The sequence below is a fragment of the Rhineura floridana genome, chromosome 4 (genome assembly GCF_030035675.1).
Source record: "Rhineura floridana isolate rRhiFlo1 chromosome 4, rRhiFlo1.hap2, whole genome shotgun sequence".
Lineage (NCBI taxonomy): Eukaryota > Metazoa > Chordata > Lepidosauria > Squamata > Rhineuridae > Rhineura > Rhineura floridana.
Window position 1 is genome coordinate 102296187 of NC_084483.1, and position 23132 is coordinate 102319318.

Consider the following 23132-nt stretch of genomic DNA (forward strand, 5'->3'; position numbering starts at 1 on the left):
ACAGAATACTAAGATGTTTATTTCACAATACAAAAATGGAGAAATTTCTTAAAGTGTCTCAATTAAACAAACTAACAAAGAAAATTGTTCAGTGTTGTTACTCCTTATTTTCCGTTAGAAAAAAAAGCTGCCCATCTGAATGGCTCAAAATCTGCAACTGGCACATAATTGTCCTTTTTTATGTATTCAAGTAATTGAAATATGCTCTTAAACGGGACAAATAGCTACAGAAAATTTCTAAAAGTAACCTTGAAGTGTTTCAGTAATACTGTTGTGCCACACAAGGATATTCAAGTGTCAGCAAAATAATGTATATTTACATTTTTTATTTCTAGAATAGACAGATTTTAAATGGGTGAAAAATAAAAATCTGTGACTATTTAGAATTTTAGTAAGCAATACTGTGATTTAATACAATATCCACTGCATTCTTGCTGGAGCACCAGTAGGTTATTTTTAAAATAAGAATGAAAACAAAACCAGGGCTATTTGATGATTATCACAACACAATATGCTTTGTATTTGACAATTAGCTGCATTTAAAGAGAGTGGTGTTTTGTGAGCAATATTCCGTGCCATAAAAACTGTTTGTTCACCTTGACAAGTAATCAAGCATAATTATGCCTGACAATAATTACAGCAGTTCAAAACAGCAAACATTTGTCATGAAATGCATCAGAGAACAGTTCTACGAAACTAATTAAGCAGGGCCATACAAAATAAGATTATATGAGATACTCATGAAATGTCCCTACCAGTTAGATTATTTTTGCTCAAAAAATTAAATTATAGCAACTCAAATATACAGTGGATATTACAACCCCAAAATATTTTTTGACACAGAACTTGCATTTATTTATTTATTTATTTTAGTCCTAGTCTTAGAGAACAGTTAGTGCTGACACTCCCCCCAAAGGAGATTTCTACGTTCTAGGGACTGGTGGGCAAACCTTGTGATGCTTTAAAGCCTGGAAGGAAAAGCAGCTGTGCAGTCCTGTGATGTACATGATTAACTTCTAGGAAGTTTTCTACTTGCTACTTGGGTTAGGAAACACAAAACACTTAAAGGAAAAACAACGGGAAATGCAAAACTCAGCCCCAGAAGGTAGACTGGCACAGAAATAGGCAAGGGCAAAAATGATTATGAATTGCGACTAATATGCATATAAAAATAATTTTACACATGGAATGACTACTGAAGAAGACCCCTTGGGAGACAAAACGTGCTTGGTCTTTAGCATAAATTTTATCATTGTTTGTCATATTAGCAATAGTTTTTAATTTTAGTTTAACTTTTTATTGAACGCTATTTTAAAAATCGCAAAAAATTGTTGCATAAACAATATCGTTCCAAAAGGAAATCTGTGTCTGAGTTACATATCAGTTCCCTATAATACAAATTGACATAGAAAAGAGTAACAATAACTCTCATCACCCTTTCCTCCCTTAAAAAAGGCAAAAGGGATTTTTTTAAAAAAAATTCATCCCTCTTGTACTCCTAAAGTTATACTACTGTCCGAAAAAAGAAATAGCAAGTTGCATCTAATATCCTGGGCACCTTATAATGGTTTATTCCTGAGACCCTTGCTATGTGGTTCTGATTAGACTATTGCAATTTATATTTAATAATTACTGATATATGTTTCTTTTGTCTCCCTAGGTCTCTGGTTTTCCTGAGAACAAAGCTGCTGACTCAATATCACTTATACTTCTACGACAACCATAACTGTACAAATGGTGGGGGTGGATGTGTAATTGCTTGTTGTTGATTTGTAAATACGATGACATTGTAGCACACAAAATTAATGTATCTGTTTTCTTTTGGCGACTAATCTTTTTTTTGTCAGTTTACTTTTCTAATAGGGCTACTTGCCACACTTGAGCATACTACCTGTCCAGATCTAGATCTTTCCAAGCTCTTGCAATGAGTGTCTTTGCTGCCTTTAAAAGATGACAAATAAGATGCTTATTTTTTAAAGATTTGCTGTGTAGATAAAATATATGAAGAAGGGCAAGTTGTGGTGTCACGTCTATTACCTGATTTATGATTACTTTCATTTTCCCAAAAACTTTGCCCCCAGGGTCTTGTACCTATGGACAGGACCACCGCATATGCAAATGGAAACCTGTTTCTCCACATCCCATCAGCATAAACTAGACTGTGTTTTAGTAATGTGAGATAATTTCAGGTTTTTGCTTGTACATCCTCTCTAATCATAAGTCCTAACTTCATTTATAAACGCTGGACGTAGTAAGAGATGTATTAAGGGTTATAGATGGAGCTATTGCCCTCTTCCTCCTTTTCCAGATGTTAAACATATTTAGTTTTTAAAACTTCATTAAGTTTTTAAAGTAATTACAACAAAAACAAACTACAATGAGATAGAAACACTTAAGTCTGATAAACATAATACACAAAAAACAATTCCATGGGAAGGTTCCATTAACTTTTCCATTCCAAGTATATGCAGAGCCTTTGTATACCACACATCCACTGTGAAATCTGAAACATCCTTCCATCCCTGAGCTATTGTTAACCAGGCTACTACCAGGAAAAAATAACTAAAGGTTTGAATAAAATATCAGCATTTTCATCACAAAACATAGATAGTAAACATAATTTTGGGTCTCGTACCAATAATAGAGCTAATTTCCTCTATCGCTTTGTCCCAAAATACAGAGACCCACCCACATTCCCCAAAACATATGCCTGTAAGTTCCTTTATCCGGGCATCCAGGCCAACAATGCAGTGACCCTGAGCCTGTTATATGTGGTAAATGTGCCTTGGTCATAGAACCACCCATGGATTACTCTTAAAGAATTCTCCATTATATAAGCAGATACTGAGAAGGGCCTGATTGACCATACCTTGACTCATAGTGCAGGTTCAAATTACTCCCACAGGTCCTCCTCCCACACCACCTTTAAACCATCAAAAGAAACAATAATTAATATAATAAAAGAGACTAATCCCCTCCCTCATCCTTGGGCTGTAATCATTTGCACTTTGAGAAATAAGGATATTTGTCTAATTCTAAGCCAATCCAGCCCTGCTCCTTGAAGCCTCATAGCAAGTTTGTTTTCTGACATAGGCATCCTTGAAAAAATATTCTCACATCCTAACCAGCCTCTAATCTCCCAAGACAGAGTATAACCCATCTCTGTCCTGGGAGGTAGTAAGCCTATGGAAGAAGTGCTGATGGATCACTTATTTGACCATCTGTACCAAACTGCAAATGTGCAGCTAGTGAAAGGATAGGCAATTGTTGTGGTCTCTTAGATCTTAATAATGGGAGTGCCATCAATGGAAGGAAAGAATTCTCCATATTTTCTTTAACAACCCACACCTTACCCACATTGTTTATCATCATTGGCAAAAGTAGACAAATTCGGAAAGCATCAAAGTACAGTTGCAACCTAGGGAAGCCTTAGCTGCCCAAATAAGATTTAATATAAAGGTTAGATGGCTTTCCTCTTTCAACAAGCTTTTTAGGTTGAGACCTATCCCAGTCTGCGTCTGTATTAGAATTGCTTAATATGTTTTTTAATAATGTTTTTAACCCTTTTTAAAAGTTGTTTCTTTTTAAAATGTTTTTAACGCTGTTTTGTTTTAATGTATTTTAAGATCTGTGTTTATGATGTTTTAAAGTGTTTTTGGCGCTCTGTTTGCTGCCCTGGGCTCCTGCTGGGAGGAGGGGCGGGATACAAATTAAATAATAAATAAATAAATAAAACGTATTTATTAAATAACATTTACCGGGCCTGAATGCATTTCCCTGGAACTAAAATAGGAAGGCCTTGAAATAAAAATAAAAGCTTTGGAAGGCACACCATCTTTAGGGTAGCCAAACTACTTAATAGAGACAAGTTAAGAGCCTTCCATGAATGTATTCTCAAAGCTATAGCTTTAATTACTGAGGGGTGATTATACTGAAATAGCCTACTCAAATTTTGCAGGACCTGCACCACTAAATAGCACAAACTCTTTGGACAAATCTTAATGCCAGTAAGCCTTCTTGCAAAGCATACATCATTAGGGCTAATATTCCAAAACACTGGTTCTGATTTATTATAATTAATCCCAATCCTGCTAGTGTCCCCAAGTAATTAATGAAGATGTAGCTGCCCTGTCTATCCTTGAGTTTCCTAGACGTTTGCATAGCCACAACATTTCTTTGCATGCCTCATCAGCTGATACGTACTCAGCCTCAGTAGATGAGTGTGCTACAGTCTCTTGCTTTCGACTTGTCCAACAGATAAGTGACTGCCCATAGTAGAACAAGTTTCCATTGGTTGACTTACGATCTTTGGTGTCTCCAGCCCAGACAGCATCAGCATATCCTAGAAGCTTAGGATCTCGAGTAGCTGATAGCTTTAGTTTTAAGTTTGCAGTGCCTTTCAGATATCTTGCCACTCTCTTGACTGCTTCCCGGTCTTTCTTGTTTGACAAGCTGGTTTTCCTGCAAAGGTATCCCACTGCTATCGCCACATCTGGTCTGGTTATTGTGCTGATGTATAGGAGTTTCCCTATAGCTTGTCTGTACCTTTCGTTGTCTTCCCAGGGTTGATTGCTCTGGTCTGGTTTCAAGTATCCTACTTTATTTTATTTATTTTTTATTTATTTATTTATTTAATTACATTTCTAGACCGCCCTATAGCAGAAAGCTCTCAGGGCGGTGTACAACAAATAAAATCACAATTAAAATATGAGCAAGTGTGAAAAATATAATACAATTATAAAAACATTAAACATGATAAAAATCCGAAATAGAATTGCCATTGAGTTTATAAATTAAAATCCATATTAGGTTTAAAATTAAATTTAAAATGTTTAAAAAGCCTGGGCGAAAAGGTAGGTTTTTACCTGGCGCCGAAAAGATAACAAAGAAGGCGCCAGGCGTATCTCGTCTGGGAGGGCATTCCATAGTTCGGGGGCCACCACCGAGAAGGCCCTAGATCTAGTTGTTGATCTCCGGGCCTCTTTATGAGTTGGGACTTCCATTGGTGTAGGTGCTGGATGTGCATCCTTCAGTCCTAGACTCTCAAGTAGGTCTTGAATCTTTTGCTTTTGCTTTAGAAGAAAGGATCCATCGTCCTCTCTTTCAATTTGTATTCCAAGGTAGTATGTGATGTCGCCTAGACATATCACTTCAACTTCCTTGCTTAGATTATTTACTAACTCTTGCTTGTCTTGTGGATTCTCATAAGCCAATAGTAAATCATCTACATAAATCAAAATATAAGTCCATTAGTTGTTCTTGAATCTGCTATATAGGCATTGGTCTGCTTCGCCCCTTTTATAGCCTTGTTGCAAGAGCATTTGGTTCAGTTTGTCATTCCATGCTCTTGCAGCTTGTTTCAGTCCATAGATGCTCTTTTGCAGTTTGCATACTAGGGTTTCCTTTCCTGGTATTTCAAAGCCTGGTGGTTGTTGCATGTAGATTTCCTCTTCTATCTCCCCAATACAAGAACGCTGTTTTTATATCCATGTGTTCCACCTGCATTTTCTTGTTAGCAGCAACACTTAGTAGAGTTCTGATTGTTGTATGTTTGACTACAGGAGCAAAGGTTTCATAGTAGTCTTGTCCATACTTTTGAGAGTATTCTTTGGCCACTAGTCTTGCCTTGTATCCCTCAATGTTCCCTTCAGCATTTGGCTTCTTCTTAAATACCCACTTGCAACCTACAGCTTTCCTTCCTTGAGGAAGCTTGGTAAGTGTCCAAGTTTTATTTATTTATTTATTTATTTCGTTCAATTTATATACCGCCCATAGCAAATAGCTCTCAGGGCGGTGAACAACAAGTGTAAAATACAGTACATCATAATGATAAAATCACAAAAACATATACTAGACACAAATAGGAAAACAAAACATCACTAAACTAAAGACAAAATACATTAAAAAGATTGAAAATTATAGAATTAAAATAGTTAAAATGCCTGGGAGCATAAAAAGGTCTTTACCTGGCGCCGAAAAGATAGTAATGTAGGTGCCAGGCGTACCTCTTCAGGGAGGCTATTCCACAGCTCAGGGGCCACCACAGAAAAGGCCCTAGATCTAGTAACCACCCTCCGGGCTTCATGATGGGTTGGTACCCGGAGAAGGGCCTTAGATGCAGAACGAAGTGAGCGGGTAGGTTCATAGCGAGAGAGGCGTTCCACAAGGTATTGCGGACCCGCGCCGTGTAAGGCTTTATAGGTCAAAACCAGCACCTTGAATCTGGTCCGGAAACAGATAGGTAGCCAGTGTAGACGAGCCAGAACAGGAGTTATGTGCGAAGACCGACTGGTCCTCGTCAATAGTCTAGCTGCCGCGTTCTGCACTAGCTGAAGCTTCCGGACTGTTTTCAAGGGCAGCCCTACGTAGAGCGCATTACAGTAATCCAATCTTGAAGTTACCAGAGCATGGACAACTGAGGCGAGGTCGTCACCATCCAGATAGGGGCGTAGTTGGGCTACCAAAGGGAGATGGTAAAACGCATTCCGTGCCACCGAGGCCACTTGAGCCTCGAGAGACAAGGAAGGGTCAAAAAGAACCCCCAGACTACGAACCTGTTCTTTCAGGGGGAGTGTAACCCCATCCAGAACAGGATGAACATCCACCATCTGAGCGGGGTAGGCGTTCATCAACAGTGTCTCGGTCTTGTCTGGATTGAGTCTCAGTTTATTAGCTCTCATCCAGTCCATTATCGCGGTCAGGCAACGGTTCAGCACATCAACAGACTCACCTGAAGAAGATGAAAAGGAGAAATAGAGCTGCGTGTCATCAGCATATTGATGGCAACGGACTCCAAAACTCCTTACCTCACCCAGAGGCTTCATATAGATGTTAAAAAGCATGGGGGACAAAACCGAACCCTGAGGGACTCCACAATGGAGAGTCCAGGGTGTCGAGCAATGTTCCCCAAGCACTACCTTCTAGCGACGATCCGCTAAGTAGGAGCAGAGCCACTGCCAAGCAGTGCCCCCAACTCCCAACTCCGCGAGCCTCCCCAGAAGGATACCATGGTCGATGGTATCAAACGCCGCTAAGAGATCAAGGAGAATCAACAGAGTCACACTCCCCCTGTCTCGCTCCCGACAAAGGTCATCATACAGGGCGACCAAGGCTGTTTCGGTGCCAAAACCTTGTGTAGAGTTTCCAGCTCTTCCTTGGCTGCCTGCCTCTACCTCTCAGCTTCAGCTTTGGGGAAGGCTTCGATATCTTTCCAGGTCTCTGGCTCTGGAAGTTCATCAGCTGTTGCAAGGTAGGACAGTCTCAGTGGAGGTACACTTCTGTTGGTGCGGTTAGAGCGCCTTGGTGCAGGACTCTCTGCTGCCCCTTCTGGCTGTGCAGGTTCCCCTTCTTGCTCTGTTTCCTCACTGTCCTCCAGTACTGGCATGTTGCTGTAATCTGTAGTACTGTATGGTATTTCTACTTCATCTTCTTCACTGTTGTGGTCTTGGAATGGTGCCCCTTCTGGTTGAAACGCACCTTGACCTTCATCAAAGTAGACAGCTCTTTGGATTTCAATCCTTTGTTTTGGGATTTAGGATTCTGTATCCCTTTTGTTTGAAGAATATCCAAGAAAGATTCCTTCCTTTGTAGTGTTGTCCAACTTGGTTCTCTTCTGGTGTGGAATGTGACCATACACTTTTGATCCAAACACCTTTATATGAGCCAAACTGGGTATGCGCCCATACCATAATTCGAATGGAGTCTTGTTGCCATTCACCTTTGTTGGAAAACGATTTTGTAGATAGGTGGCAGTATACACTGCCTCTCCCCAATGCTTCTGCGGGAGATTGGCATCACCATCTCAATTAGGGTTCTGAATTTTCTCTCAGAGACTCCGTTCTGTTCTGGGTTGTGGGGTACAGTGGCTTGATGCTCAATCCTAATTTCAAGCAGAAACTGCTGGGTAGCATGTGACATGTACTCTCCCCCATTATCAGAAAGTAGAATTTGTGGTTTTCTCTGAAATTTAGTGGTCACCATTGCCACATATTCTTTGACTTTCTGAAGCATTTGCCCCTTCTCCTTCAATATATATATTACAGTGAATCTTGAAAAGTCGTCAATAAAACTCAAAATATATCGATTTCCACCATGTGAATGAATTGGCATTTCACAAATGTCGCTGTGAATCAACTCTAGGGGGCGCTTGGTCTTCCTTTCACTCTGTTCAGGAAAACTTGGTCTCGTCCCTTTAGCTTTAACACAGCAAGTACATTTCCCCTTTTCTTGGCAGGGTTCAATTTGCATGCCTCTTACTAAATTATTCTTTTGACGGGTATTAATCTTTGCAATGTCTTTATGCCCTAATCTCTATCCCATAAATGTAAACATGACTTGTTACAGCATTCTTTCACAACATTAGCTTGTGGACTTTGTTGATCAACTTCATACATTCCTTTTCTCTTGGTAGCTGTGCATAAAATTTCACCATCTCTAGGAATTATGCAAGAATCTTGTTCAAATAACACGGAGCACCCATTGTTTGTAGCTTCACTGACTGATATCAAGTTGTTCGAGATTCCTGGGGTCCAGAGCACATTCCTGAGATAAATTTCCTCAGTGCCGCTTGGAGTCTGGCAAAACAACTTAACATCTCCCCACACCTTTATGGGCAGGACTCTCGAGTCAGCCAATTTAACTGTGCCTTCATATGGGGTTAAATCTTCAAACAAAGCTTTTTCATTTATTAAATGAGCACTTGCTCCTGAATCAATATAGAATTTATTGTCATAACATTTTTCAACATGAGTTACTTGAAAGCCCTTTGCACTTTTCTTTTCTGTCCCTTTAAATTCTTTATTTCTTTCAGGCTTCCCTTTCTGGTCACATTGGTCTTTAAGGTGTTTTTCTGAATTGCATAGATAGCAACGCTTGGCTTTCACACCTTTGGATTCCCTTTGTTCCTGAAATCTGCATTTGACTGGCTGTCCGCAAGAAGCTTGACCAGTTTGTTTACTTAAGAAAGAGGAGACCCCGTCTTCTCTTGCGTCAGTTTTTCCTTTGTTCTTCTGAAAGAACTGCACTCTAATTTCAGAAATAATCTCGTTCAGAGTTTTGTTTTGTTGTTGCATTTTAAGTACGAAAATCTCCATATATTTTGGAAGAGAGTCCAGAAATAAAGCTATTTGAACTGGTCCTTCGAAAACTGTGCCTGCTTCCTCTATCCCTTGGACTAGCACCATGAATTTTGTAAGATGTTCCTCAAAAGTATCGTCCCTCATTTGTAAATTAATAAGGCTATGTAGCGTTACAACTAAATGCCCTCCGCTTTTCGGTTTATGATGGGATTCAAGCGTAGCCCACATCTGTCTGGCACTTTTACAAGTCATAATCAGGGGAATTTGAGAGTCACTTATGCATTTAGTGATCAGGTCTTGTACCGTTTCGTCTTTCTCTTTCTAACCTCTTTGTTCCTCCCGAGAAGCATCCTCTCTTGGTTCCGATCCCGCAATAACTTCTAACAGCTTCTGTTGCTTCAGGTATTTTTGCATGCGAAATTCCCACAGCTTCCATCCTCCGGGTTCCAGTCTGTGGAGACCTAGCCGCTCCGTCACGGTAGCCATTCTAAGTAAAAGCCTCAATTCTTCACTGACAAAAAAAACCTCTGAAGATCTCTAATAGCTTCCTTGATTCAAACACAATAGCTCCTTTAATTGCTCAAATCTCCATTTGCATGGCTGGGCCCCTAACCTGTCAGAAATTCTATTGAGTAACATAGCGGAATGGAGAGTATTGAGCGCGCTTACGTGTGTGTGTTTGAATCTTTGCTAAGATTCTACCTTCCCTGCAAATTAGTCAGACAGAGACTTTAAGCTGTAAAATAAGAAACAACTACTTTATTCTGGAAGTACATGCTTGATAGGAAAGAGTCCTATATCTAGCTAACTAGCTATGTTGGAGCAGTCTGCACTGGTCCCAGTGCAGCTCTCATGCTGGTTGAGAGGGAGAGACAAAGGAAAGATGTCTGCTCCCCTCTTGAGAGAGAAGAAGGAGCTGGGAAGGCAGGAAGGAACTGGGATCAACATCCTTTGCATATCAGTCTAGCAGGAGGGGGAGACGTCCAGGACCAAAGGACAGGTATAGCCTGGCAACAAGGAGGTCTCCTCCCTAGCTACCCTTTTTAACCCCATGCAGCCTCAACCCACCAAGTTGGAGTTGAACCTCATACATTCCAACAAGAACCAGCACCTTGAACTGTGCCCAGAAAACAACCGGTAATCTTTAATCAGGTGAGCCGCTGCATTAGGTACCAGTTGCAGCTTCCGGACCACTTTCAAGGGTAATCCCACATAGAGCACATTACAGTAGTCTAGGCGAGAGGAGACCAGGGTATGTACCACAGATGGGAGCGGATGGTTGGGAAGGTAGGGGTGCAGCCTCCGTATCAGATGGAGTTGATATAGCGCTGCCCGGCTCACAGCCAAGACCTGAGCCTCCATGGAGAGCTGGTAGTCAAGAATGACCCCCAGCCCGTGGACCTGGTCTTTCAGGGGCAATTGTACCTCATTGAGCACCAGGTCAAGATCCCCCAACCTTCCCTTGTCTCCCACAAACAGTACCTCAGTTTTGTCAGGGTTCAGCTTCAGCTTATTCCTTCCCATCCAGCCACTCACCGACTCCAGGCACTTGGATAGGGTTTATACAGCCAACCTCGGTGAAGATTTGAATGATAGAGCTGCGTGTCATCCGCATACTGGTGACACTGCAGCCCAAATCTTCTGATGGTAGCCCCCAGTGGCTTTATATAGATGTTGAACAGCATTAGGGAGAGGATGGAGCCCTGTGGCACCCCACAAGTGAGAGGCCAAGGATCCAAAACCTCATCCCCCAATGCCACTCTCTGGTACCTACCAGAGAGGAAGGAACGGAACCACTGCAATACAGTGCCCCCTATGCCTTAACTCTTCAGGCGGTCCTGAAGGATACCATGGCCACAGTATCAAAAGCCGCTTAGAGATCTAGGAGGACAAGGAAGGTGCATTCGCTCCTATCCAACGCCCTCCTCATATCATCCACCAAAGCGACCAAGGCCGTTTCAGTCCCATCTCCAGGCCTGAAGCCTGATTGAAATGGATCCAGATAATCCGCTTCCTCCAAATGCACTTGCAACTGCTTCGCCACCACCCGCTCAACCGCCTTGCCCAGGAATGGCAGATTTGAGACTGGGCGAAAGTTGTTCAGATTTTGGGGATCCAAGGAGGGCTTCTTTAGAATTGGTTTTATTACTGCCTCCTTGAGCGCTGATGGTATTACTCCCTCTTCCAGAGACGTATTTACCACCATCTTGATCCCCTCGCCCAGTCTGTTCTTGCAGCTCATAATGAGCCACGACGGGCAAGGGTTGAGTAAGCAAGTGGTTGGCTTTAAGGTTGAAAGCACCTTGTCCACTTCATCAGACAGAAGAAGCTGGAACCGATCCCACACTACCAGAGCGCCTCTGGCTCGCTCACTGTATCCACAGCGCATGGAATAGCACTCTTAATACGATCAATTTTCTCCGTAAAGTGCTTTGCAAACTCATCACAGGAGGCCTTAGCATGTTCCATCGGTTCCGGGGCAACTGGACTGACCAGGCTCCGGACCACTTGGAACAGCCTCCTGGGACAGCACTCTGCGGATGCAATAGAGGCAGCATAAAATCCTTTTTTGCTGCCCTCATCACCACATAGTAGGCTGCCGCAGCCGCTCTAACCCATATCCGATCGTCGTTAGAGCAAGGTTTCCACCACCGGCGCGCTAGCCATCTCACCTCCCGCCTCAGAGTTCGTAACCGTGGAGTATACCACGGTGCCGTCTGAGCTCTATTCAGGGGGAGAGGGAATTTCGGAGCCACCTGGTCTAATGCCCTGGTGATTGCAGCATTCCACCCCTCCACCAGGGTCTCAACCGAGTCCCCATGTGCATGCTCCAAAGAATCCCCAAGCGCATTCAGAAATCCATCTGGATCCATCAGACGTCTGGGGCGGACCATCCTAATGGGTCCTCCACCCCCACAGAGGGTTTGTGGCACCAAGAAGTCCACTCTCACCAAGCAGCAATCTGACCATGACAAGGGGGTGATGGATATACCCCCAATTTTCAGATCACTCCCCTCCTCTCCCGAGACAAACACAAGGTCGAGTGCATGACCAGCTACATGGGTGGGCCCCTTTGGAATAAGGTGCAGCTCCCAGGAAGCCATGGTTTCCATGAAGTCCCGAGGCACCCCTGTGAGGATGGCCTCCGAATGTACATTAAAGTCTCCCAATACCAACAAGTTTGGGGACTGCACATGCACATCCGAGACCACCTCCAGTACCTCGGCCAGGGAGTCTGTTGTACAGCAGGGTGGACGGGACAAGAGCAGAATCCCTAGATTGCCCTACCCAGATTTAAATCTCCAATTTTATGACAGGACTATATATTAGAATTCTAAATGGCCGTTCAGTCATTATCAAACCCACCCCCTGTGGCAGGAGAGGACCTATCACTATATATGGTCCCTGCTAACTCCCTGATCACAAGCAGTATGAGGCATTTTTTGGCAAAACCTCATGGCACCTCACAACCATGCAGGTGGCATCGCTTGTTAGCTTGTTTTGTTGCTTTACTATTCTGCTTGTTATATGAAGTTACTCCAGTTACTCAGAGTACTATTCCCTAGGATCTCACACCAGAACAAAGCATGGAACATTCTGCCCACAACCTCAACACTCCTTTCTCAAACACCATGACACAGTCACTAGATCAACTCAGAATACTCTACTTAAAAGTCAATGGCCTTGGCACAGCCATAAAAGAAGCCAAGGTATTGGCAGCACTTAAGTGTGACTCTCCTGATTTTATTTGTTTGCAAGAGACCCATCAAAGCAAAAAACAAAAAGACAAATTTCTTAAAGGAACCTGGATAGGAGAAGAAATTTTGTTAAAGGAACATCAAAGGCCAGAGGGACAGCGATATTCATAGCAAAACAAATGCCCTCTAATAGTTTCTGACTCACTCACGGACCTAAATGGATGTTATGTCATTGTTAGTGGCACACTAGATGGCAAAAACATAACTGTGTTCATTCTTCGCACCTAACACTGGACCTAACGCTAACATTTCTTTGAGAAACTCTTCACATCATTTCTGATTTCACCCATGGAGGCATAATTATCGGAGGTGACATTAACTGTTGCCTGAAAGACATGTTGGACCTAAGTGGTCGTCAACATAGCTCATCTACAGATGGTTTCTTATGTCCTTACTCACCCAGTGTGATCTGATAGACATTTGGAGAGCATTTCACCCTCTACTAAACATATTTAAGACACATCCCAGGCTCAATAACTTTTTTCTCTCTATAGGTTTGGGGTGGGGGGGGAAGATTCTTGAAAGCTGACATAGGGGTAAAATCTGTGTCAGATCATGCTCCAGCCTTTATGGAGCTATCCAGGTTATTCCCATCCAGAGGGGTATTCTCCTGGAAATTCAATTCCAATTTGCTCTCTCAAGAGCTTACAATCATTAAACTGAAGAAGGTATTAACTCAATATTTCTAGAATGTCAATCTGGATGTTGACATGTGTATCATTTGGGACTCTATGAAAGCCATCACTAGGGGGCATTGTATCAAAGAAGCTAGCTTTCTTAAGTGTGAACACCAAAAATCGGTCAGTTCCATTTTATAGCAGTGTTAGATTTAGAATTTAAGAGAACAGGAGACAGAATTTTTGGCCAAACACTCTGCAATAAGAAAAGGAAAATGCAGTCCTTTGAAACTGATACGTCCTATGTGGCAAGGGCGTACACCCAAAAGCATTATTATGAATTTGGCAACAAGGGGTCCAAACGGTTAGCTAATGCTCTTAAAAAACGGCGCTCAAGAAACCTAATTTCTGGCATTAACGACAGACTAGGGTCTGTAGTTTTTGAGCACAAACACATAAATGAAGAATTTATGGCTTTTTCCTCAAATCTGTACTCATCTGGCTCCTTTGAAGAACAATGCATTACTTCTTTCCTTGATCAATTTCTGCCAAAACCTCCTGAGCATCAGGAGTATCTGAACCAACCAATATTGGAGGAAGAGGTGAGTAAGACCATAAATACTTTAAAAAAATGGTAAGTCCCCAGGGGAGGATGGGTTCACTAGTGATTTTTACAAAACGTTTCGATCTGAACCCACTCCATGGTTCACTGAGCTGTTTAACACCATCCTGTTTGTAGGTGATATCCCTGATTCATGGGAAAAAAATCAAAGACTGTGGTACTTTTGAAGCCAGATAGGGACACCCGGCAGGTAGGCCCTTATCGCCTTATTGCACTTATTAACCAAGATGCCAAAATACTATCCTCTGTGATTTAATGCATTAACAGGTTTATAGGGCATTATATAAGCCCAGACCAAACGGGGTTAATACGCAAATAAAATATTGTTGACCCCATTTGTAGAACCTTGAATGCCATACAAATAATAATAATAAAAAACTCTTGGCAGTCTTAGTCTCGCTGGATACCTTCAAGGCGCTCAATAGAGTGGAATGGGGGGTTTCTCAAAAGTTATTGCAAAAAATGAATTTTGGGAATCAGTTTCTCCATCTAATTAACCAGTTATACTCAGAGGCATCAGCAGTGATTTGTACAAATGGCATGGAATCTTCCCACATAAAACTTTGCAGAGGGACGAAGCAAGGATGCCCCTTATCTCCATTGTTATTTGCTCTTGTTATTGAAACCCTTGCTATAGCAATTTGGAGTAACCCAGAGATAGCAGGCATCCAAGCTGGAGGCTTGGAGCACAGAATAAATCTTTTTGTGGATGATGTACTCCTAATGCTTAGTCATCCCCACAGGGTGATTCATGCTATTCATGACACCCTTACAGAGCTTGGAAGTAACTCATTATTTTTAACGAGTTACTTGTAATTCGTTACAATTTTAAATAACGAGTGGGTAATTCCATTACATTTGGCAAGTAACGGAACGACTAGTAATTTCCCTACTTTTCAGCTGCAACTTTAACGTTTCCACGTTAGGTTAGACGTTACTTGGGGGCGGGAACAAGGGGAAGTCAGCTCCTGGCTGTGATTGGTTAACACAAGACATGTGCCTCACACTGATTGGACCTCTGCGCAGACTGTCTTCCCTCGTGATCTGTGTTAGGAGGCACGAGGGAAGAGGTGAATAGGCAGGGCCTGCTAGCGTCTGAGAGGAAAAAATGGACGCTGGAGGAAAAAGCCAGGGCAAAGACAACGGAAAAGAAGGCAGCAGCAGAATGGCGAAGAGCTGTGGAGGTGAGTGACGATGATTTGTGTGTGTGTGTGTGTGTGTGTGTGCGCCCCCCACGGCCCCTTCCGCCCCCCTGTGGCATTTTTGCCCCCACCCCACCCCCCCGTGGCCCCTTCTGCCCCCCCACTGCCTCTCCTTGCCTCGTTGCCGCCCCCTCCATCAATCACAAGGCACTTCTGAAACTTCGGCCTACATCAGAGCTTGGAAAAGTTACTTTTTTGAACTACAACTCCCATCAGCCCTAGGCAACATGGCCACTGGATTAGGCTGATGGGAGCTGTAGTTCAAAAAAGTAACTTTTCCAAGCTCTAGCCTACTTCTCTTCCTTCCCCCCCTTTTTGAACTCTCCCCCTTGTTCCCATGCATACCTGTGTGCTGTATTTATCCAGACAGAGCACTCCTGCCTTTTAAAATGCTGGCTAGCTTTTTATTGTATATTTATTTGAACTCCATCTTTCTTTTTATTTGTATTTTTGTCCTGTTTAATCACAAGACTGAATTGTATGTGGGACAAAAACTGTCTCAGTAATAATAATAATAAAAATAAAAAATCATTAGGCGTATAATAAATGGCTTAAGGCTGACTTTTTTGTTCTTGGCAGAGATGAGGTGAGAAGTAGGGTCCTTGCAGCTCCTCCTCTCAGTCCCCCAGCTCTCAAACTCATGTTCTGTGAGAAAGAGATTCCCAGTCCCAGAGAGAGATAGACTGTTGACAATCTCTGCTAATATCTATACAAATGTACATAACATGCATCACCTGAACTCACATGATCTAGAGTTACCTTAGATCTTGCAAGATTTGCAAATGAGAAGCAATAGGGTTTTATATTAGTTCTGATTGTCTATTGGGCTATCATAGGTTATATGTTTTTTCATTTTCTATGGCAAAAACTCCAGCTTCAGTGGAATTTATGTGATGTGTTCTAATCATTTGAATTTGGCTAATGAATGCTTTATTCTTTCATCAGAACTTTAGCAGTAGTACTAAAATATTAATAAAAAAGAAAAGGGAAAGAAAAAATACTTTACATACATCATTCAGCTGTATTGCTAATTATAGATATAGATATAAAAGATAAACGGCATTTTGTCAAAAGTATTTTTGTCTACATTTTATACCTCATCCTTGGTTTTCCAAGCTTGGCATGGAATGCTTCTCATACAGAATTAATTTGAAATGCTGCATATTTATTATCATAATCATCATATTCAAAATAAAAAATATATGTACCGCCTTCAAGTTGATTCCAACTTATGGTGACCCTATGAATAGGGTTTTCATGAGACTGAGAGGCAGTGACTGGCCCAAGGTCACCCAGTGAGCTTCATGGCTATGTGGGGATTTGAACCCTAGTCTCATTTTGTTCTCACAACAACCCTGTGAGATACTAGGTTAGACTGGCCCAGGCAGGGTTATTCAGTGAGCAAAAATGATGCAAATAGGATCTCTTTTAATTGTGCTATCGACCTGCTTACTTCCACTCTGACTGGGGCATCTTGCAGCATGGGGAAGAGATGGGGGCACATCACAGCTGAAGTTCACCCATATAGGAGCATTATCTCTTGTTTATTACAGAGACGCCTGTTGCAGGTTTTGCTGCTGAGAGCAGCAGTCAGTTAGTGCGGCCACTTGAGTCACAGCTTGTTGATCCTGAGGAGGCAAAACTAGAAAGTGAGGTTCAGAAAGGAGGCCCTGTGCATGAGGAGGAGGAGGGCATGAAGCAGTGCCAGTTGCCCACAGCCACATCTGCAGAACAGCAAGTACCATGGTTTGGCTTTGAGAAAGCTTGTACATTTGTGAGCCAGAGTGGGGAAAATGTTGTTGTACGATGCAATTACTGCCTTCCAAGGATCAAAAATCTGAGATCAGCTGTTTCCTCCTCATCCAATGTGAAGAAACATTTTGAGGTAAGCCTTTGTCATGCTGGTCCTCAAAGAGTGTCCATTGTCTATTTATGTTTAAATTGTGAAGTTCCTCTTCCATTTTTTCTTGGATTCATGCTTTGTTCTTCTTCCTCAGAGGGCACACCCTGAGAAGCTGAGAGCAATTGAAGAAGCAATAAAGGCAAGGAGACGTGGCCTTCCTGAACCAATGCATGACACCCCTCCTCCCAAAATGCTGAAGCAGCAGCAGACAACCCTTGAGAGGTGGGGATCTGGCAGGGAGCCTGTCACCCAGAGCAATCCCGACAGGAGAATCATTTATTTCATTGCAGAGGACACATTACCACTTCAGACTGTGGACAAACCATCATTCATTAATCTGGTTCGCATTGGACTCCCCAAAGATCTCACCATCATATGTGCCAAGACTCTGAGAGACAGAATTGAGAAGAGAGCATGCCACATGAGAGAAACTCTTGCAAACCGAATGGGTGCTGTGGCATATATAGCAACCACTGCAGATTGTTGGACCAATGGCAAGAAGAGTTACTTTGGGGTAACAGCCCACTGGATCAACCCAACTACCCTGAAACCTGAGGTCGGGGCCTTGGCTTGTAAGCGTCTGAAGGGGCGCCATACATACGATGTCCTTTCAAAAGCACTGCATGATGTACATGTGCAGTACAGGATCCACAACAAAGTTATGTGCACTACTACAGACAATGGCTCCAACTTTGTGAAAGCGTTCAGAGTTTTCATGGCCAAAGAACCAGTGGAAGCTGCAGGCACCAGTGACGATGATGGTGATAACCAGGAGGAGGAGGAGGCTGAGGTGGAGTTTGTGCCTATCTGTGAGATCCTGGACACAGGACCTGAGGAAGAGGAAGAAGCTGCAGACTCAGGAGAGGATTTTGTTTTACCACCACACCAGAGATGTGCTAGCCACACCCTCAACCTTGTGGCAACACAAGACATACAGCCCATGCTTTCTGACTCCTCCAAAAGTAGTCTTCTTGGTCCTTTCAAGAAAGTTTTGTTCCTTGATGGGAAAGTGCAGCAAGTTGTGGTCCAAGCAGAACCAGTCAGCCCAGATTGCTGAGTATATCCGTGCGCAATGTGGTGTGTATCTGAAGGTACCGAATAAGACCAGGTGGAATTCCACCTTTGATGCGTTGAAGCAACTACATGAGCTCCTGTCAACTGTGCCACTAAAAATGCATGCCATAATGGACCACTGCTCCTTGTCCAGGATCACAGCTGCTGAGATTGAAGTGGTACAGGAATACACAGAGATTATGGAGCCACTAGCCCAGTCCCTAGATATCCTGCAACGGGAGAACGGCATGTTCATGGGGTATTTGCTACCAACGCTCTGCAATCTGGACCGCAAGTTAGAAGGACTGGAAAACAAACCTGAGAGGTACACATACTGTTTTCAGCTGCTGAGAGGTGTGCGTGAAGCCCTAAGAAAGCGGTTTGCAGCTATCTGGGAGGACAAGAGGCTTCTTCTGGCAGCCTGCCTACACCCTCGCTTCAAACTAGATAGGCTGGAATCGTGTCAGGCCACCACCCATACCAACAAGTAAGAACATTAGGGAAGCCCTTTGGGTGGATTACTCCAAGGGAAATGTTGTCTCAAGGGAGGCATCAGAGGGCTTAAGGTGGTAGGCAGGGGCTGGGCCTTTTCTTCCTGGGGCTCCTCATCACAACCTTGGGTTGCTGCAGGTAATCCTTAAGGGTCTGCTGTGCTGCCCCATGAGTGTGGTGACTTGGTCACCTTCCTACCTTCCATGTCATCATCCACAGGCTCAGGCTGGACCCTGAACCAGGGGACATGACAAGCATCAGGAAATGAAGAGCAGATGATGGTTTCCTAACATATATGTGTTAACATATCCTCTCTCTTTCTTAGATACACAATGGAAGCCTTGTTGAAAGCTGAAATAAAGATGGGTGTACTTAATGAGGACAGTCTTCAGATAAAGACCAGGAAGGAGATGACTTAGAAGATGACTTCTTTAACTTTCTGCCCCAGGGCAAGAAGTCAGCAGTGGACACTGCTGAGGAGGAACTGGTGAGGTACCTGAGGTCTCCCAGCAGGGAAGTGTCATCACTCCATGGCTTTCCACATGTGCTGCGGTGTTTTTTGCAGCACAACACAGGCACGCCTTCAAGCGCCGCAGTAGAACGCCTGTTCAGTACTGGTGGCAACGTAATGACTGTAAAAAGACATTCCTTGTCTGACATGCTCTTTGAGCATCTTGTTCTTTTGAGACATAACAGAAACATATTATAAAAGCATTTCAAGTGTGAAATTTGATTTCAAGAGTTGGGGTATCTTCATTGCTTGGGGGGATGTGAGATTCTGTTATGCCATTATGTTAATCTTATGGATAAATTTTTTATTCTACTACCCCCTGTGTGTGTGTGTTTATTTTTAATATTGTTTTAGGCTTCTTAGATGTGCAGCAGCCAAGGCCAGCACCTTGTAAGAGTTTTTTTTAAAAAGTAACTGAAATGTAATGGTAGTGATTACTTTTGAGAAAAAGTAAAGTAATCAGTTACTTTCAGAGCAATTGTAATTGTGACGGTAATTACTACTTTTTTGGGCCAAGTAATTGTAACTGTAATTTATTACTTTTTAAAAGTAATCTTCCAAGCTCTGCACCCTTAAAAAGTTCGAAATTGCAGCCGAGCTAGAAATCAATTGTTCCAAATCAAAGATGCTCTGCTTCCACATCACTGAACAAGACAGGGAATGCCTTACAAAGCTCTCAGGCATTCACTTATGCCCAGGAGGGTGCTGATACCTGGGGGTCATCATAAAAAGGGATCCTGCCAAACTCAGATGCCACAATTATTGCAGAGCAACTAAGGCCATAACTGAAGACTTGAATAGATGGAAACACCTGGAAATGTCATGGCTGGGCAGGATAGCCACTATTAAAACAGCTATCTTGCCCAAGCTTCTATTTCTCTTCCAAGTGCTACTCATTGCAATCCCCAAGCAATGGTTTCAAAGATGGCAAAATTTTTTAGGGAAATTGATCACTAATGGCAAGTGCAGCAGGATAATGTTAAGGCATCATTCTGTATTGTTGAGATCATAATTATTGTACTTTAGAAATTTATTTCATATGTATGTCCGTACTTCTTGTAAGATTAAAACTGAATTTTATTTTTATACACATTCCAGTAGCAATTGAAACACAAAGGTTTAGCCTAGGTTTTCATTATATCTTTAACTCTATTCTATGGTTTCACGATCTGTTTAGCTCATAATGAGAAAGTGACGGAAAGGCTTCTTCTCATATACTTTGGTGATTAATGTAAATCCTGTAATTATTCAGAGAGGTCTCAAAAATTAGATATTGGTGATCCATCTCCACACAGAGCTGAAGAGAGCTTACCCTTCACTATATTCTGTGGCTCTTACAGAAAATCCTATATATGCTTTTTCAGAAGTAAGGTCCACTGAGTTCAACAGGGCTTACTCCCAGGTAATCGCGTGTAGGATTGTAAGCTTAATGTACATTAAAAACAATTTTATGTATCAGCATACAGATTGTGACCAAATCTAAGAATCTCTATAGGACTGAGCTTCCCAAGTGAAAGAAAAAGTTTGTGATAGGTTTGTTGTTTCCAAGCACAAAGATATGCAGATTAAACAGAAGAGAGTGGGAATAGAGTGCAATAGAATGGGAAAACATATATGCACACCACAAGAAAAGAACACTGGTTTTTCTCCAGCAATTGCTCACATTTTCTTCTAGTACTCCAAGTGTCCTTGAAACATTTTATGCTATTAAATGAAGGCTGACCAAACAATTCAGAATTCCTCTTTTGGAGAATAAAATAATCAGGATTAAGAAACCAAAACTAGTGCAAGTTATTGTAGTTTATTTTAAAATCCTTTATTCTGTACCACTATGGAAATATTTGAAGGCTGAGATGGTGCTTGCATAAGAAATATTGAGCACAGAAAGACACAAAACAAAGGAGCAGAAAAAGATGAATGGAAGCACTGAAACAGTCATCTTTTGAGTGAAGAATACAATAAGAAGAGACAAGCACATCAACTGGACCGCAGACAGGAGGACTTTGAAAACAAGAGGAAAAAATCTGAATGGGCTCTGGTGACCGTTACTTCTAACTAACATAGAATTTGTAGAGAAGTATACGTCCAGACTCTAGTTTATAGTTTGAAGTCATTTATCTGACCAATTACAATGTAATCCTCACCACATCTACTCAAAAGTCCTATTGAATTCATTGTGGTTTACACTCAGGTAAATGGGGTTAGGATTACACCCTTATTTCAGTCACCCAAGGTGGCCACAAGATTCACAAAACTGAGGAAGGCACAGCTATATTACTAAGGGTAGCACACATCTCCAGTTCTCATTATTACTACTAATCTGCTACAGCATTTGTGACCCAAATATCACAAGAGTTAGGCAACCATCCACCTAAGCCTTCCTGACACAACCACCAAAAAAATGTTTTGCTGACCTTTCCAAGCAGCTGAACAGGAATTAAAGCCCTGTGCAAAATTGTTGCCCTTTGAAGCAACTCTCACATATGAGCTGCTTTGTGGTTTTTTTGCAAAAGCATTGAGATAGCTCCTGCCTTCCCAGGAGCTCAAACAGGAGCACTAGGGCTGTCTTAAAGCCTTTTACAAGTCTCCTCTTCCCCCTTTAAGTTCCTGATCTCAGAAAATTAAAAGGGAAGAGCAGGGAGACCTGGAAAAGGCTTTGCGTGTCTCCCCCTCCCTTTCCCTTTAAGTCTCCAATTTCAGGGACTTAAAAGGGAATACAAAAGATTTTGATAGCTGTGCAGGGGTCACCCACCTGTCAGTCATGTGATGTCATAATGACACCATGTGATGTTTGGCCCACGAGGCATATCCCAATAAGGATCTGGTCCACGGAGCCACAAAGTTTCCCTACCCCTAGTTTACTGCATCATCAAAAGTAAGCAGTGATGGAGTTAGGCAGGCTTTCCTGGAGAGAGCATTCAATAAAGATTTCATGACCTAAAATTGGACCGAATTATTAGCATCAATGCAACATCAGCTTATTAGATATCAGTGGCATTAGTCTTATTCTGGCTCTGCTTTTGTTCTATCTCTGAATTAGGTGGAAGATTTAACTGAGGCAGAAGCCAAGAACGGAGAGTATCCTTGACAAAGTTGCATTCATGAAACAAGGATAGTAGTTACAAGAAGCATTAGAACAGTACCGTCAACTTAATGGAGAATATGAGAAGAACCATGAATTTCTCAGAAGACACACCTACTGACAAAAACAAAACCACAGCCTTATGATACCAAGGCTTTAAAAGGAGCCATAAATCTGATCAAAGTGATCTAGTAACAATATCTATTTTGTTAAAGCCTAATTTAATTTCTAATTTTCACTCTGAGCACATTATTTGTAGCATGTAGGAACTCTATCATTTTAGTTGCCACAAAACCTTTTCAAGTAGGCAAGCAGCCTATCTATTATTTCAGTAGTTTTTATTCTTTCTTCTGCATCACAGACTGGCAGTTTCCATATCATTTTACTGAATGTAATTAAAAACAGACAGGTGCTCTACTTGTTGCAGCAGACAAGACACAAAATATGGATATTCAGAAGAGTTTGCTTTCAGAATAAAATCAAGAATAGGGATTTTGAGTTTCTGGTATTTGGAAATTCTTTGAAAAACTGCTATAGACTCTGCTATTGATGCAATTAAAGAGGAACAGTATGCTGCCTTACACTTTCAAGCAAGCCCCACATCCTTATTCTGCTATTTATGGCATTTAGCAAAGCAGCCATAATATGACATTTTTGAGACCTAGCAGCTGAAACACATTTTTGCAATTGCTTGCAAATCCTGCAGATTTCAGTAGACGCCACTGCAATTCCAAAGAAACTTCATCAACTGCCTATGTGTAGGCTCTCGCGACACTGAAGTTATTGTGCTTAGCACCCAGAGACAGAAAGCTCAC

General features: G+C 42.1%; 1 protein-coding gene across 10 annotated transcripts in view; it reads right to left on the bottom strand.

The window, feature by feature from the left end:
* The window catches only part of EPB41L2 (erythrocyte membrane protein band 4.1 like 2), a 194806-nt gene that overhangs the window by 95668 nt on the left and 76006 nt on the right, over positions 1–23132 (bottom strand). The window lies entirely within an intron of this gene.